Genomic DNA, 18414 nt, shown 5'->3' with positions numbered 1-18414 from the left:
GTTTTCACGTAGCCGTTTATTGACCAGTGTATGTGTGTGTATGTGCGTGTGTGTGTGTAAACGTATCATGTACGTGTGTATCAGTGAGTATATATGCGTGTGTGGAAAGAGAAGGAAAGACTGAATTAAAAGGGAACAAGGTAGAACAGTGAAAAGGAAGAAGAGAAAGCGAAAACACAGAGAGAGAAAGAGAGAGTGAGTGATTGAAGGGCAACTAGAGTATAACGAGAAAAGAAAGATTATGTTTCCGGCCGATTGAGGCATTTAAATGGCTTGACTATTAATGATACCGAATGATGCAAAATGCTATGACTAGGAAAGTAGCTATCTACCAGTATAGGCTCTCTTCACACACACACACACACACACACACACACACACACACACACACACACACACACACACACACACACACACACACACACACACACACACACGCACACATACTCACACACATGTACGTATGTATTCACACACACACACACACACACATTGTATGTACGTATGCATGTATAAACACGCGCACACACACGTATGTGTGTGTCTGTATATATATATATATATATATATATAATATATATATAATATATATATATATATAATATATATATATATATATATATATATCTATATATATATATATATATGAATATATGTAGGTATATATCTGTGTGTGCGTGTGTTTGTAATACGTGTTCAGCAAGATAAATGCCGAAATATTTGTAGCGATGTGAGGGCATTCTCATACTATTGTAATATAAATAAATATAAATATAATATAACGAATTATAATATAATAAATCAGCCAAATACTAACATATTAACAGCATGACACAGGGACTTAGCCTTTTACTTTGTTACCCCCAGAAATATGCAATTTTGATTCTTTCGGTCTTTTTTTACGTCGATTTAATTCGATAGCTCCTTACTTTAAATTCATACCAGGAACTGTTAAATGTGAGATTTAACGTTTCTTTGATCCGACACCGGGGTATGTGGTCTATTTTTTATGAGATACCGAGCAACAACAACGATGGTGACTATAGGGACAACAATAATATGAGTCTACCCTCCGCAACCCTAAGAGAGCTGACCTTCGCTAAGTGAGGGTTTTAGTTAATGAGATAGATGTTCGCATTTTACTGGTTTTTACCTTTATTCTTAAAAGAAAGTCATAATGCGACAGTGGTGTGTCTTTTTATTTTATTATTTTATTTTTTTACGAATTGCAAATGAAACTAAGAGCGACCAATTGCCTGTTTTTTTTATTATTTAATTATTACTCATACTTTTTTGTCTGTCATAAATTACAGAGAGTGAACGACGGATCATCTACGTCGTCCCTGACCTGCTAGATATAATAACTGAATCTACCTGAATTTACAAACTGTCATTAAAAAAAAAGGACAAATGAATACTGAAGTCCGGGTAAAGTAGTTTATGGAAGAGCAGCAGACGCCCATGCTTGTGAGCCACCCACCTCTCCACACCACAAAATTCATTGTCACCATTTTTGTATATATGGGGGCGATGTATACATATTTATGTGTATGTATGTGTCTATACACACAACACACACACACACACACACCACACACACACCACATATATATATATATATATATATATATATATATATATATATATATATATATATATACGAGGAGCAGTCAAAAATTATCTGCACTTTTGCCATATCTTTATTATTGTCACACTGCCAAGGCGGTGAGCTGGCAGAATTGTTAGCACGTTGGGCGGAATGCTTAGCGGTATTTCGCCCGTCACTACGTTCTGAGTTCGAATTCCACCGAGGTCGACTTTGCCTTTCATCCTTTCAGGGTCGATGAATTAAGTACCAGTCAAGTACTGGGTTTGATGTAATGGCTATCCCCTTGTGCCTATTGTAGAAATATCAGGCTTTGTGTCTATAGTAAAAAAGGATTACTGTCACACTGCTTTCTGCGCATGCGTGCTTATAGTTGGCACTATTGTGGTCACGTGATCGAAGTTTGAGCCTGATCGCACCATTTTTCTTTCTGGCTTTACAGTGTAAGCATGGCCGCTCAACTAGTAATGTGCACCAAAGGAGAACAAAGGGCAGTGATCCGATTTCTCGGGAAAAGGGGTGCAAGTTACAGAGTTTTGCTGGCCAACAAACTGAAGCCAAACGCCGAAGCCTATGGCCGAAGAAAGTTTTCTTATTGCATGACAATGCAGGCCCACACACGGCCGCCCAGACCGTTGAAATCATTAGCCAATTGGGTTTTGAGGCGCTGAAACACCCTGCCTACAGTCCAGATCTCGCCTCTTCCGACTATCATATCTTTGGACCGCTCAAAAATGGTTTACGAGGTCATCGATTACCTACGGATGAAGATGTGAAGGAAGCGGTGCATAAATGGTTGCACGATTAACCGAAAACCTTATTGGAGGGAATACACAAGCTTGTGAACCGCTGGACCAAGTACATCGAAAAGGAAGGAGACTATATAGAAAAATGAAGTACTTATTTATTCCCTGCTTTTGTGTAAATACATTGAAAAAACAAGAGTGCATATAATTTTTGACTCTCCTTGTGTATATATTCTTTTATTATTTTACTTGTTTCAGTCATTTGACTGCGGTCAGACTGGAGGACCACCTTAAAGGTTTTTCAGTCGGAGAAATCGACCCCAGGACTTATTCTTTGTAAACCTAGTACTTACTCTATCGGTCACTTTGGCCGAACCGCTAAGTTATGGGGTCGTAAACACACCAACATTGGTTGTCAAGCGATGGGGGGAGGACAAATACAAGCACAAAGACACACACACGAAAAGGCATGATCCGGACTGTTGCCATAGTAACGAAGCTAAAGCACGCAAAGTGAAGCTGCTTGGCATACGCACTAAGTTTTAACGTTCTAGCTTACTTCCGTTGTTTACAGCAGCACTTTGTAGGAAAGTGTGTAGTGTGTGATCGTCGCATTGACCATAACAGAGAAAGTCGTCATGGTAATACCTGCTCAGAGGCCTACACAAAGTTGCAGAAAGTGTATGGAGAAGAATGTATGAGCCGCACACAAGTGTACGAGTGGTTCAAATGTTTCCAAGATAGCCAAAAAAATGTCAATATTGACGAACGTTCTGGAAGACATGCAACCAGCAGAACTGGGAAAAACATCGCAGATGTACTTGCAGCTGTGAGGAGAAATCGTCGGATCACCATCTGTGAGTTATCAGAGTATGTGCAGATTAGTGACGGTTCAGTTCAGTCCTTAATCACCGAAGATTTGCGTATGAGACGCATGTCTGACAAGTTTATGCCAAAACTGCTTTCAGCTGACCAAGAAGACACTTGGGTTTCAGTTGCACAAGATCTCCTTGGTTGTGCCGAGAACGATGAAAACTTTTTGAAAACTTTGCGTAGGCCTCTGAGCAAATATCGCCAAGCTTTTGGCAAAATTTGATGCAGATTCTCTGGTCAATTTTGTCATGTTCAATGCGACGATCACACGCTACCTACCTTCCATCCAAACACTGCTGTACACAGCGTAAGTGAGCTAGGACGCTAAAACTTAGTGTGCATGCACTGCAAAGTTCAAGGTGAACCTGTATCGAGTGGCTTCACTCTGCGTGGTTTAGCTTCGTTATTATGGCAACAGTCCGGATACTTAATGATAACTACGTTTATATACTTATACACGACGTGCTTCTTTAAGTTTCTGTTCATCAATCCACTCTCAAGGCTTTGGTCGGCCCGAGGATATTGTAGAAGACACTTGCCAATGTGTCTTTGTGTCTGTATTTGCCAACAACCACCGAATGACAACCGGTTTTGGTATGTTTACGTCCCCGTAACTTAGCGATTTCGCAAAACAGACCGATAAAATAAGTACCAGACTTAAAAAATAAAATTAAGAACTGGAGTCGATTGGTTCGTTTAAAATCTTTCAAGGTGGTGCCCCAGCATGGCCGCAGTCCAATGACTGAAACAAATAAAGGATAAAAGATATATAGCTACAACATAACTATTTGCACCTATTTCTTTACTACCCACAAGGGGCTAAACACAGAGAGGACAAACAAGGACAGACAAACGGATTAAGTCGATTACATTGACCTCTGTGCGTAACTGGTACTTAATTTATCGACCCCGAAAGGATGAAAGGCAAAGTCGACCACGGCGGAATTTGAACTCAGAACGTAGCGACGGGCGAAATACCTATTTCTATTTCTTTATTACCCACAAGGGGCTAAACACAGAGGGGACAAACAAGGACAGACATAGGTATTAAGTCGATTACATCGACCCCAGTTCGTAACTGGTACTTAATGTATCGACCCCGAAAGGATGAAAGGCAAAGTCGACCTCGGCGGAATTTGAACTCACAACGTAACGCAGACGAAATACCGCAAAGCATTTCGCCCGGCGTGCTAACGTTTCTGCCAGCTCGCCGCCTATTTCCACCACCAAACACATCACCTCACAAACGGCGCTTCAACAGTGACTGCAGTTCATACAGACACTACCAGTGCAGCCATCATCTTCGCCTCAACCATGACAGCTACTATCACCTCAACCACGTCACTACCACCACAACAACCTCTTCCGCAATAACCACAACCATCCTCGCAACTACCATTCATTACAATCACCACCAACATCAAAAACACCACTTCAACAAGCACCAACACTAAAACCGCCAGCACAAAATCCACCACTGACGACCACCACTACAACAATCACGGCACTCGTCATCACCACCATCGTGACAGCCACGACTATTATTACATTTAATGACATGCGATCATAGCTGGAGGTGTAAAATGCCGACAAAGACACTGAGAGAAAATATAGTTGTGTCTTGGGCCGACATGAAAATAAAACGGTCCAAGGTATGTATGTTGTGTACTTAATTTGTGATCAAACATTAGGATGGCGCTAATACAGATTTGTCAAACAGGAAACGATGTTCGTTCAAACATACGAATATACATGCATACATACGTACGTAAATGTATACGTACGTGCAGACGTACATATGAAGATGCATACATATATACGAACATGTATACATATATAGATTCATATAAAGCATATATATACATACATTTATGTAGATATAGATTGATATATAAATATATATATATATTTATATACATATATATATATTATTCACATATACATATATGCATATATATATGTATGCATATATATATATATATATGTATATGCATAGATATGTAAGCATATATATACATGCATATATATACACACACACATATATATACATACACATATACATATATATTTTTTATTTACAGGAAGTTGATCATAAGGCCGGTTATAGAGTGACCAATGGTTTCGCAATGGCACGCGGCCATTGGAGTCTGACGAGTTGTTTATAAGGCTAAGCGCTTTATGGTTGCGAAACCTTTGGTCAATCTATGATTGGGCATATAATTAACCCCCTGTAAATACATTACTGCTCTAACTTTTAAGTGAGATTCTTTTTTGGCGATATGATCCACTGACTCTCTTTCTCTCTCTTTCTCTCCCTCTCTCTCTCTTTCTACATATATATATATATATATATATATATATATATATATATATATATATATATATATATACACACACACACATACACATATAAGTATGTATGTATATATATATGTGTGTGTGTGTGTGTGTGTATGTGTGTGTGTGTGTATGTGTGTGTGGTGTGTGTGTGTGTGTGTGCGCGTATGTGTGTGCGTACACACATATTCGTATATACTTATGTAAACACATACACACACACAAATGTGTATGTATATATTTTCACTGGATGTAGCTTATTCAAACTAAAAACAAGCCATGCAGCCAGCGAAACTCACAGTCAATATGCCAGGCAATAAAATTTTGTAAAATAGCAGACTCTATATTTATATGAAATCTCCTTAATTCAGTTAATGTCCGCTGTTTTTATACATATCTAAACATTTTTCAAGTGTGTGTGCGTACACAAGTGCGCGCGCACATACTCACGCACGCACACACACACACACACACACACACACACACACACACACACACACACACACACACACACACACACACACAGATTCCAGGACCTCAAAATATTTGCTTGATTTGTCCGTAGAACACTCACAACTAGAGTTTACCTATGTCATGCACAACCGAGCATTAATCTTCATTGAAAATACAGTGCTGTCCATGGCTGTTAAGAATTTTGAACCGTGTGAACGTCTGACTGCAGCACGAGCTGGTGTTGAAACTCTTAGTTGACAAATATATACTTCAAAATTGCTTCCAGATGGGATAAGTTTATCTAAGGATTTAACAATTTATAACATTTAACTTGAGTGGAATAATTTTCCTTGGTGCTTCTGAAGGAACAGGAAAAATATTTATTTGATCAACCTAGGTTTGCTAAAATCTGTTCATTCAAGAAGATTGCTATTGCAGTGGCTACATGTGGTAGGATTATTCATTCTGCTTTTCAATTTACTACTCAACCGTGCAAGTATCAACAATCTTGTATACAATACTGAAAAAAGGCCTGAACAGACAGAGGTTCTGAAACTATGAGATACATACGTAATATCTCACAAACTGGCACCTTACAATACTTGAGAGATAACATTTACATCAAGGCTGGAGTCAGTCTTTACTCTCCGGTTATTTCACACAAATTTGGTCACTCATCCTAGAGTACATTTGCTGATGAAAGAGAATACTTTAAAGAATTTCATATTTGAAGACGAAAGGGAAAATTTCATCTTTCTACCACCATGAGAATTGTACCTAATAGAGATATCTCGGCAGCCTGATTTGTAAGAGATTTATTTCATCTGAAAGCAATGGTCAGCTACCAAGTGACATTGCAAGTGAAGATGTCAAAATATTTAAAATAATCATCCACTCAAGAAATGCTCTTCAGGTTTACCCATAACCTCTTGAAGAATTATAGAAAGCATTTGTGGCTTTATGGACTTACCCACTCAGACTCCCAAAAATGACATTACACAGGATATTAATACCATCATCATTCAACAGGCACGAACCCAATCCAAATGGTACAATTCAGTTCACACAATAGTTAATGTTAACAATGCTGTTAAATATCCTATAGAGTTTCTCAATTCTCTTGAGTCCATTCGTGTATCGCCTGAAAGTAGGAACGCGCTGTATGTTACTATGAAATTTGGATGCACAAATTACTCCGTAACGGTACAAGACTAGCAGTCAAAATTCCTATTCTCCATGTGACCGGAATCACCATTATCTTGCTGTACCAAGGGAGATGTTTTCATTCTACGTATTCTCGGCATCCCATCCGATATGCCATTTCACTTCAAGCATCTTTCTGTTTCCATCAGCATGTGTGAAAGACAGTTCCTCAGGGTTGGTCAAGTTGTGCTGACAAATCCATATTTCCTTTACGAACTCACTAACCACTACCACCACCCAACAACAATAACAACAACGACAACCACATACTAGAGTTCCTCTACACAGTCGTTCGACCAGCTAGAAATAGCAACTAGCTCCCCATAAATTTACACATTACTCTTTTATATATGGGCAGAATACATGTTGCTAAAAAAGCATAATGGCCATGGCTGGAATGTCTTTTATTACAGGTCTACATAGAGTGAATAACACTAACAATAACAACGACAGACCACCAACACCATCACCGTAAATATCACTGTCAATAACAACAAACAACAGGACCACGAACTCACCACAGCCACCAAAACAGACTACGATCACTGTCAATACTATCACCATAAACAGTACTATTACCACCACCAACACCACTAACCACTCTGTCCACTAAAATTGACTGTTCCCGACCGGCTACTTCGAACGATTAATTATAGAGTAAAAATAGTTTGCTTTTATTTTTATTTTATGCGACAGTATCATTTGCATTTCACATTAGCTTACTTGTCTGTTTTCTTCCTCTCCCGGGTTTCCCGAGCATCCTCTACACACATAAACATTCTCCAACACACACACACACACAACACACACACAACACGCACGCACACACACACATATATAACATAGGATATAATTTACCTGGTCTGTCCTATGAATTCTAGATATTCATGCCAGATTTATTTGGCAGCCTTTTGGCAGACATCTACCGTAACTGACAGCAAAACGGGAGAATTCAAAGTGCTGTTTGCTGGGGTGTGGTAACGTTGCTGAGAAAGAACGTCGACAATGGGAACATGTTAGGGAATTTTCGGCCCATAACTCTACTAAACAGAATTTAAGATTTTGGCCAATATAAACTCTACAGGCACGAATGTGCTGTCAAATGGGTTTGTCCGAGGTGCACGCAGAGAGATGAAACCATTCTACATGCACTCGTTCAGTGTCCGAGCATTGCTGACTTGTGGAGTTATATCAAAGAGCTACTGTCGCGTGATGGTTGTCCCACCGTCCTCCTTTAGTTGGGCAGGCAAGGCAGTTTTCCTTTGTCTGGTGTATGTGGCGAAAGAGGTTGTATGGTGGATGAGGCTGAAAGGAATGAGGACAAAGACATTCCTCTTTGGTAAAGCCCTCATCGAGTTTTTCAAGTTTCACTTGAGAAAGGAAAGTGAGGGTGAAGAGAGAAGTGTTGTCCTCGAGTGAATTTATGAAAAGGTGGATGAAAGTTGCAAAAATGGCAAGAGTGGATGGATGGCACTGCTCCAAGTGTAGACCTGTGAGTTGGAGGAAAATATTTTTAATCGTTTAGGTGACTATGGGTGTTAACCCGGTCCTAACAACGGCATTTGTGGGTCTTACAGATCTGGAGGCCAACACCCAGATAAATACTGTTGCACAGGCTGTTGTTAACAAACTGAGAGTGAGTCGAGGGCGAAGTCCCTACACGACGGAATAGCAATTATTTCGTCTTAGCTTTCACTGCTTATAACTAAACACATGACATTTTTGCCTTACGCTATGGAATATTTCCTTTCCTTTCACTCTTTTTAAAAAATGGCACACCGTCAGTTATGACGACGAGATCCTTGTTTATTTAATCAACGAAACAGTCTGCGCGTAAAATTAACGCACAAGTGACTGAGTACTCCACAGACATGCATATCATAAGGTAGTTCTCAGGGAGATTCAGCCTCACACAGAATGTGTCAAGGCTGGCCCCTTTGAATTACAGCTATAGCTCATTTCTACCAGCTGAGTGGACTGCAGCAAGGTGAAGTAGAGTGCATTGCTCAAGAACACAGCGCACCACAAGGAATCATACCCGTGGGCCGAATACCCCTAACCACGTACCTTCACTCTCTTAACCATAGAGAAAAGGAGTGAAACGATAGAGACAGGGAAAGGAAAACCTCAGTCATTTGAAATGACAATTAGACTGAAATACGATCGATCTTTACTTTTAACAATGAAGAAGAGGGGAAAGAGATTTAGTAATGAATAAAGGAAAAGTCTTTCAGGTGTTTGGGTTTTCATTGTGGGAGTTCTAGAAAGATCGAGTGTTAGTTCTCCCTTCTTTCCCCCACCCCCAGTACCTATTCGCCTTGTTTGATAGGTCTTCATGTCTTTTAGTTGGGGAGACAGACCATATTTTCTTTTTCAGGCACGTTTAACGTTTTCTCTACATACTACAAACAAGCCCTTGGCCTTTCATTTTTTCTTTTTTTCATATAAAAACTAATGCGAATTTCGAACAGGGTATAGCTATGAAAAAAGCCCAGAAAAATGGACAATATCCCCTACAAAATGGGTGAGGGAGAAAAGTTGCCAACGGGTGGCTACACGAAATTCAATTCTATACTTTATAGAATGTCTCCAACAATAGCCTCGGCCGACCAAAGCCTCGTGAGTGGATTTGGTAGACGGAAACTGAAAGAAGCCCGTTATGTGTGTGCGTGTGTTTGTGTTTGTCCCCCACCACCAATTTTGGTGTATTTGCGTGTCCGTAACTTAGCGGTTCGGCAGAAGACACTGATAGAAAAAACACCAGGCTTACAGGGAATAAGTCCAGGGGCTGATTTCTTCGACTAAACAGCGGTGCTCCAGCATGGCCACAGTTAAATGACTGAAACAAGTAAAAAAATAAAACAATACCGGAAGAACGTTCCGTACCACTAAACCAAGAAGGTTCATAGAATATGTATGATGTACTTTAAAACTAAATAGTAATTCGGTTTCAGTTTGCGTAACTGAGATATTTTGGTTGGATTATATAGTTATCAGTTTTATACTTCCTTCTATATTCTGTAAATGTCACGATATAGAAACATTTCTCATGGTACCAGCACACAAATTACAGATGCATGCATTTTTTATATTTTCCGTGAAGTTTTTACGGGTCCAGCTAGTTATTATTATTAATATTATTATTATTATTATTATTATTATTATTATTATTATTGGGTGAGAGAGTAGTGCATGCCACCAAAGTGACACTGGGATAAAATAATATACGATGCCCAGTATACCCATCATGACTACCCGTCTGATAAGGGTACACCAGGAACATGCATCTCAACCATATGTGCGCGACATGGTGATCTCATATCAAGATAAACAGCGCATGACCTTGCAGGTGGGGCCCAGTTAGAATTTTCTTCTGATCGAGTAACCCATACGGCTCAAAAGGTCCTTGAATAAGGATTGTTTAAGGATGTTGAACGAAACACCCATGTTTCAAAAGGCGAATTATCCAAACCTCAAAGAATCCCTCTCAGCACATGGCTATGATGCTCCCCCACTACTTCTGCTCATGATCAGAGATGCACATATCGTCAGCCACTAAGGGACATGGTCAACTGATTAAGGTCAAACAACTGACAAGCAAATCTGTGGTATTTAGCAGAATATTTGCTGTAGCCCATCTTTTATACCAAGAGAAAACAATGTACAACACTTCCAATCAGTTAAGATCAGAAGCCACGAGAGCCACTGCCTAGTACTGCATCAGGGCTTTTATTATTATTATTATTATCATCATCATCATCATCATCATCATCATCATCATCATCATCATCATCATCATCATTTTATTGGAAAGGCGGCGAGCTGGCAGAAACGTTAGCACGCCGGGCGAAATGCTTAGCGGTATTTCGTCTGCCGTTACGTTGTGAGTTCAAATTCCGCCGAGATCGACTTTGCCTTTCATCCTTTCGGGGTCGATAAATTAAGTACCAGTTATGCACTGGGGTCGATGTAACCGACTTAATACCTATGTCTGTCCTTGTTTGTCCTTTCTGTGTTTAGCCCCTTGTGGGTAATAAAGAAATAGGTATTTCGTCTGCCGCTACGTCTAAGTCCAAATTCCGCCGAAGTCGACTTTGCCTTCCATCTTTTCGGGGTCGATAACTTAAGTACCAGTGAAACACTGAAATCGATGTAACTGACTTATCCCCTCCCACCAAAATGGCTGCCCTTGTGGCAAAATTTTAGATTATTATTATTATTATTATTATCATCATCATCATCATCATCATCATCATCATCATCATCATCATCATCATCATCATCATCATCATATCATCATCATCATCATCATCATCATCATCATCATCATCATCATCATTTTATTGGAAAGGCGGCGAGCTGGCAGAAACGTTAGCACGCCGGGCGAAATGCTTAGCGGTATTTCGTCTGCCGTTACGTTGTGAGTTCAAATTCCGCCGAGATCGACTTTGCCTTTCATCCTTTCAGGGTCGATAAATTAAGTACCAGTTATGCACTGGGGTCGATGTAACCGACTTAATACCTATGTCTGTCCTTGTTTGTCCTTTCTGTGTTTAGCCCCTTGTGGGTAATAAAGAAATAGGTATTTCGTCTGCCGCTACGTTCTAAGTCCAAATTCCGCCGAAGTCGACTTTGCCTTCCATCTTTTCGGGGTCGATAACTTAAGTACCAGTGAAACACTGAAATCGATGTAACTGACTTATCCCCTCCCACCAAAATGGCTGCCCTTGTGGCAAAATTTTAGATTATTATTATTATTATTATCATCATCATCATCATCATCATCATCATCATCATCATCATCATCATCATCATCATCATCAATCATCATCATCATCATCATCATCATCATTGGAAAGGCGGTGAGCTGACAGAATCGTTTGCATGCCGGGCAAAATGTTGCTAAGCATTTTGCCCATCTTCACGTTCTGAGTTCAAATTCCGTCAAGGTCGACTTTGCCTTTCATCCTTTCATGGTCGATAAAATAACTACCATTTTAACACTGGGGTCGATGTAATCAACTGCTCCCTCCCCTAAAATTGTTGGCCTTGTGCCAAAATTTGAAACCAGTATTATTAGTGTTGTTATAGTCGTTGTCGTTGGTGGTGTTGTTGTTCGTCATCATCATCATCATCATCATCATCAAACCCATGCTGACCTGATACCCGTAAGTTTTCTTTGCTAGAAAAGATACATTTATCTTCAAGAAACCAGACACTGTTCTAACTATTCCTCGTGTATCGACCTTGCTGGTCATTATTTTGTAAAGTGTATACACAAATACCTGAAACTTGTCTACAAAGTTCGGCAGCCCTGTATATTATATTATATTATTTACCTATCAGTTAACCTAGCTAGAGAGGATATTGGTTTCACTTCCTGCATTACATTTGTCTATGTATGCGACACTACTATTAAATTATCATCTATTTGTGATGCGTGTCAATGTTGTTGTTGTTGCTGTTGCTGTTGTTACGGCTGCTATTTTTCTTGTTGTTGTTGTTGTTGTTGTGGTCGTGGTGGTGGTTGTAGTTGTTTAGCTTTAGGCCTACCATGATAGATGCTCAAACATGTCTTTGTCTTAGATATAATGTATCGAGAACTATATTATCCTGAATAAAGGCGGCGAGCTGGCAGAAACGTTAGCACGCCGGGCGAAATGCTTAGCGTTACGTTGTGAGTTCAAATTCCGCCGAGGTCGACTTTGCCTTTCATCCTTTCGGGGTCGATAAATTAAGTACCAGTCACGCACTGGGGTCGATGGAATCGACTTAACCCCTTTGTCTGTCCTTGTTTGTCCCCTCTATGTTTAGCCCCTTGTGGGCAATAAAGAAAAAAGAAACGTTAGCACGCCGGGCGAAATGCTTAGCGGTATTTCGTCTGTCTTTACGTTCTTAGTTCAAATTCTGCCGAGGTCAACTTTACCTTTCATCCTTTCGGGGTAGATAAATTAAGTACCAGCTGCGTGCTGGGGTCGATCTAATCGACTGGCACCCTCCCAAAAAGTTTCGGGCCTTGTGCCTAGAGTAGAAAAGTATATTATCCTGGATACACATCTCCTATTTTTAAGACGGCAGAGTGTGATTTGAAGATTTGTTTGCTATTTCTAGCAGGTCATGAAACCACGTAGTGGCCGAAGGAATCCTTCGCTCATGTGCATCTGTGCATGCGCGCGCATGTGAGTATACGTGTTTTCGTTTGTTTTTTTTGTTTTTTTTCAGCTTCTGACAACTGGGAAAATGACATACAAGACTGAGAAAAATGGATGCGATCATGCAAAAAAAAAGGGTAGATAACAATTGGCATTGTTCCATACCAGCTGAAAGGGAAAAGAAAGAAATATCCCGACAACGATTTCATGTAGTTTCAGTGTTGGCTCTGCGAACTGAAGTTCATCTGAAGCATGGAAATATTGAGCCGTGAAAAACATGTATCACCAGCAATAATAAATAAGGGAAGAAGAAAATAATTTGGAAAATATCCCCGATTTCAAGATCCAAAGGCGAATGTCGGGTGTGTAATAGATTATGCTTCCGATTTCTTTTACTGTTAAGCGTTACATATCTAATCCGTAACAAATTAATATAAACAAGAGGTAGGTGTAGCTGTGTTTGTGTGTGAAACACGGAGTTGTCCAGTGCACTTATCATTCAACGTTCTGTCAGTCTCGTGATACTGCAATATAAGGCGGCGAGCTGGCAGAAACGTTAGCACACTGGGCGAAATGCGTAGCCGTATTTCGTCTGCCGTTACGTTCTGAATTCAAATTCCGCTGAGGTCGACTTTGTCTTTCATCCTTTCAGGGTCGATAAATTAAGTGCCAGTTACGCACTGGGGTCGATATAATCGACTTAATCCGTTTGCCTGTCCTTTTTTGTCCCTTCTGTGTTTAGCTCCTTGTGGATAGTAAAGGAATAGATACTTATTAATGCTGCAATACTTTTACGATTATTATTAAGGATCACTAACCTGGTGAACTGATCAAATCGGCAATACTTGCTTCAAAATATGTGTAGCATAATGTCTCTGTTAGAAATCGAACTCAGAACTCATTGAGTCACGAGCTTTCATGTTCTGAATTCAAACACTATTAAGGTCGACTCCTACCATTCAAGTCAAGTACTACTAAACTAGAAGATATTTTGTCAACCCCGGAAGGATGAAAGGCGAAAGCCGACCGGCTGTTCCCTCCCACAAAATTTCAGGCTTTTTACATATATTAGAAACTAATATTATTATTAGGGGCGGTGAGTTGGTAGAATCGTTAGAGCGTCAAAGTTATTTGCTATATTTGTTCCGGCTCTTTACGTTCTGAGTTAAAATTCCACCGAGGCCAACTTCGCCTTTCATCCCTCTGAGGGCCGATAAAATACGTACCAGTCTAGTACTAGATTCGATATAATCGACTTACACCCACCCCCTAACAACTTTCTAGCCTTCTACCTATATTAGAAAGAATTTTCATTATTATTACTATTGATATTATTTTTCTTTCTACTTTCCTTACACTATCAATATACTTGTTCACACAGTGCTGTGATATTTATACACACCAGCTGGCATTTCTGTGTGTTTTGACTGTTGAAGAAAGAATTGGTACAGTTGTAGACTATAATTTATAATTGGAACTCGCAGGCAGACGTTTGTGAGTAAGTGGAGAGCAAGAGAAAGACAGAGGTTTGTATGTATTCTTTGATCGACGCTTGAGTACATAAAAGATCCGTGTCTAAACAAACTTATAAAGACTGTTACATGCAATTGACACACACACACAAACACAAGCGCGCGCGCTACCGTGTGTACTTATATACAAAGAAATATGCATATATGCATGCGTATGTATACATACATGCATACATACATACATACATACATACATACATACATACATACATACATACATACATACATACATACATACATACATACATACATACCTACCTATATATATATATATACCGGAGTAAACACATAAATGTGAAACAAGGTGGAAAAAAAGAGTACTCAAATACCAGTGGTAGAGTAATATGCTTTATTTAAAGCAGCAGAAAATTCAACAAAATCTGTTACTCTGAGTTTCTCGTTGCCCTTCAACTATATATATATATATATATATATATATATATATATATATATATATATATATATATATATATATAAGCTCTGGGGTCGATTTGCTCTTATACTCTTTTACTTCTTTCAGTCATTTGACTGTGGCCATGCTGGAGTACCGCCTTTAGTCGAGCAAATCGACCCCAGAGCTTATTCTTTGTAAGCCTAGTATTTATTTTATCGGTCTCTTTTGCCGAACCGCTAAGTTACGGGGACGTAAACACACGCGCATCCGTTTTCAAAGGATTGTTGGGGTGAGAAACACAGACACAAATATATACACATATATATATATATATATACATATACGACGAGCTTCTTCCAGTTTCCGTCTACCAAATCCACTCACAAGGTTTTGGTCGGCCCGAGGCTACAGTAGAAGACACTTGCCCAAGGTGCCACGCAGTGGGACTGAACCCAGGATTATGTGGTGGTAAGCAAGCTACTTACCACATAGTCACTCCTGCGCTATATATATATATATATAATATATATATATATATATATATATATATATATTTGTATGTTTTTAACTAGGCATATATATAAAGGGAAAGTTTACGAAAATAAACAAAAGACGAAGGTAGGTGGAGTACAAACAAACAAATGTATAAGTATAGCGCTCAGGTATAGAAATAGAAAAAGTCTTTTACGTTCGAGCCTACGCTCTTCGACAGAAAGATACACAGAAAAAAACAAGGAGAGAAGCAAGGAGAGAGAAAAATGCTAACGATCTATCATGGCGTCATAGAAATAAATACATGTGTACGTGAATGTGTATATTTATGCAAATATACATACATATACAGACATATAATATATATATATATATATATAGATATATATATATATATACACGCGCACACATGAATATCTATATATATATATATATATATAATATATATATATATATATATATATATATATATATATATATATATATATATATATATATATATACATATATATATACATATATACATACATTCATACAGAAACACACATATATATATATATAATATATATACATATAGCAGCGTATATATATATATATGGAATTAAACGCAGGTGTTATGCAAATTCAAATTCTCTTACTTCCGACATATGCTTCGAAGACAACATTGGTATTATTCCAAAAGAATAAAATGGTGTAAAACAATGTAATCTTCTCATCAAGGAAAGAATGAAAGAAACTAAACTCATCAATAAGACATTTTAACAGAATGTGTTGAATGTAATGTGTATAATGATGAACGGAATGCTATTAATTTTTTTTTTTTTTAACCGTTAGAAGATATAACGTCAAAGGTAGCCTATAGAAAGAGAAGGGGTAAAGGAAAGAAATAAGCAAAAAACTAATAAAGGAGAAATATAGAGCGATATGTGAATTAAAATAATAGCTTAAAGACTTGAAAATAGAAATATCTAGTGGAAGTGAAATGTAAGAAGAAAATCAATGTTCGTATTATATATAGTGGTAGATATCACTTATATGAACTAAAGATATGTTTCTGCCAATGTTTACATTGATAAGCACGCTCTATAAATGTGTTTACAACGGGATTCTTAGAAAATAGAATATAAAATATTTCACTATTACAGAGTTGGCAGAATTCTTTGCCTTTATCGTATGGGAATGAAATGGAGAGAATCAACCAATGTACATTAAATTGTTTATTATGATCTTTTAGATACCAAATGAATTTACTAAGCCCTGTACCGTTGCGTTTATTACTATCCCTAAATGTAGAATAATGATTAGAAATTCTTTTAGATAACTGAGAAGAAGAACTACTTATATAAAAAAGACATTGGTACCGGAAATAATTTTACACTGGTATATAGAGTTTTTAGTCTTAGAATTACCAGACATAAACTGAATTACCAGACATAAACCCATCTTCTGATTCAGCTATGCTGTACATTAAATATGTGTTACTTAATTAACGATGAACTGTCAAAAGCACAATTATACAAATTAAGATGTTCGCTAATGTAACAAGCCTAATTTACAACAGGTTTATATAGTCGACAAGAAATACTGATTTTTAATTTAGGCGCAAGATCTCCAATTTTGAAGGAGTAATCGGTTATATCGACCCAATACTATAGTGGTATTTAACTCTACCTTTCATCCCTGGAGGATGATAGATTAGAGTTGATCTTCGTGGAATTTGAACTCAGAACATAAAGAGCCAGTAAAAATACTGCAAGGCATTTTCCCGATGCTCTAATGATTCTGCTAGCTTGTGGCCTTCCTGCTGCTAAAAATGTAACCAACCAAATTTTCTTCAAATCACAACCTGCCGTCTTTAAAGAAAAAATTGAAAAGGAAAAAAAGAAAATTTTTGATCATGCATCATAGATACAGTGAGACGATGTTTATCCCCACTTGTTCCGCTAGAACAAACTAGACTGTAGTAGAACCGTGAGAGGAACTCTCATATTGGCTTTTAGTGCAATACACACTCGTGTGCATCGCTAGCAGGGAGACAAATCCCCACCACCTCCAACGCCAAGACCACCAGATCACGTAATTTCGATTTTTCTGATCTCGTCAATGACGGATGCCCGACCGCTACAGAGAGTAGTGACTGACTTCCTCGCCAGCGATATATAGAAAAACAGAGCTTGAACTGGGACTGGTGTCGCGATTAGTCAGAGAGCTCGTTAAAAATATAAATATTAGCGACAGAGGCAATATTAATACCGAGAGGTAATGTTTATCTCCACTCAAACGTGGATGTTTAGGACAAACTAAACTGCAGTAGATACCATGAGAGAAACTCTCATATTGGCTTTGGGTGCAAAATGCCTTGTTGTTTATATCACTAGCAGGAAGATAAATCTCGTCACCTCCTAGATACAGTGTGTATGAAAAACAAATTTAAGACGTGATCGCCATATCCGGAATGTTTTTGATCATAGTTTAGCTCGATCAAGGCTGCGCTAGGGTTAAACACCAACGGTTTTCGCCGACCACTTACCCTTTCATATTTTGTCATCGACTTTAAAGCTATTTCACATATTTAAGTCGGCCGCTAGAACCGAGATTTATGCTAATGGTAGAATATTTGTTTATG

General features: G+C 38.5%; 1 long non-coding RNA gene across 1 annotated transcript in view; it reads left to right on the top strand.

Moving 5' to 3' along the window:
* The first annotated feature begins 2207 nt into the window (after positions 1-2207).
* The window catches only part of LOC118762803, an 18305-nt gene continuing 2098 nt past the window's right edge, over positions 2208-18414 (top strand). The window contains exons 1-2 of the long non-coding RNA XR_004998551.1: positions 2208-2292; positions 13584-13588. This is a non-coding gene — a long non-coding RNA (uncharacterized LOC118762803). The remainder of the gene's footprint in view (positions 2293-13583; positions 13589-18414) is intronic.

The sequence above is a fragment of the Octopus sinensis genome, linkage group LG3 (genome assembly GCF_006345805.1).
Source record: "Octopus sinensis linkage group LG3, ASM634580v1, whole genome shotgun sequence".
Lineage (NCBI taxonomy): Eukaryota > Metazoa > Mollusca > Cephalopoda > Octopoda > Octopodidae > Octopus > Octopus sinensis.
This window is presented reverse-complemented; position numbering and strand designations above follow the sequence as displayed.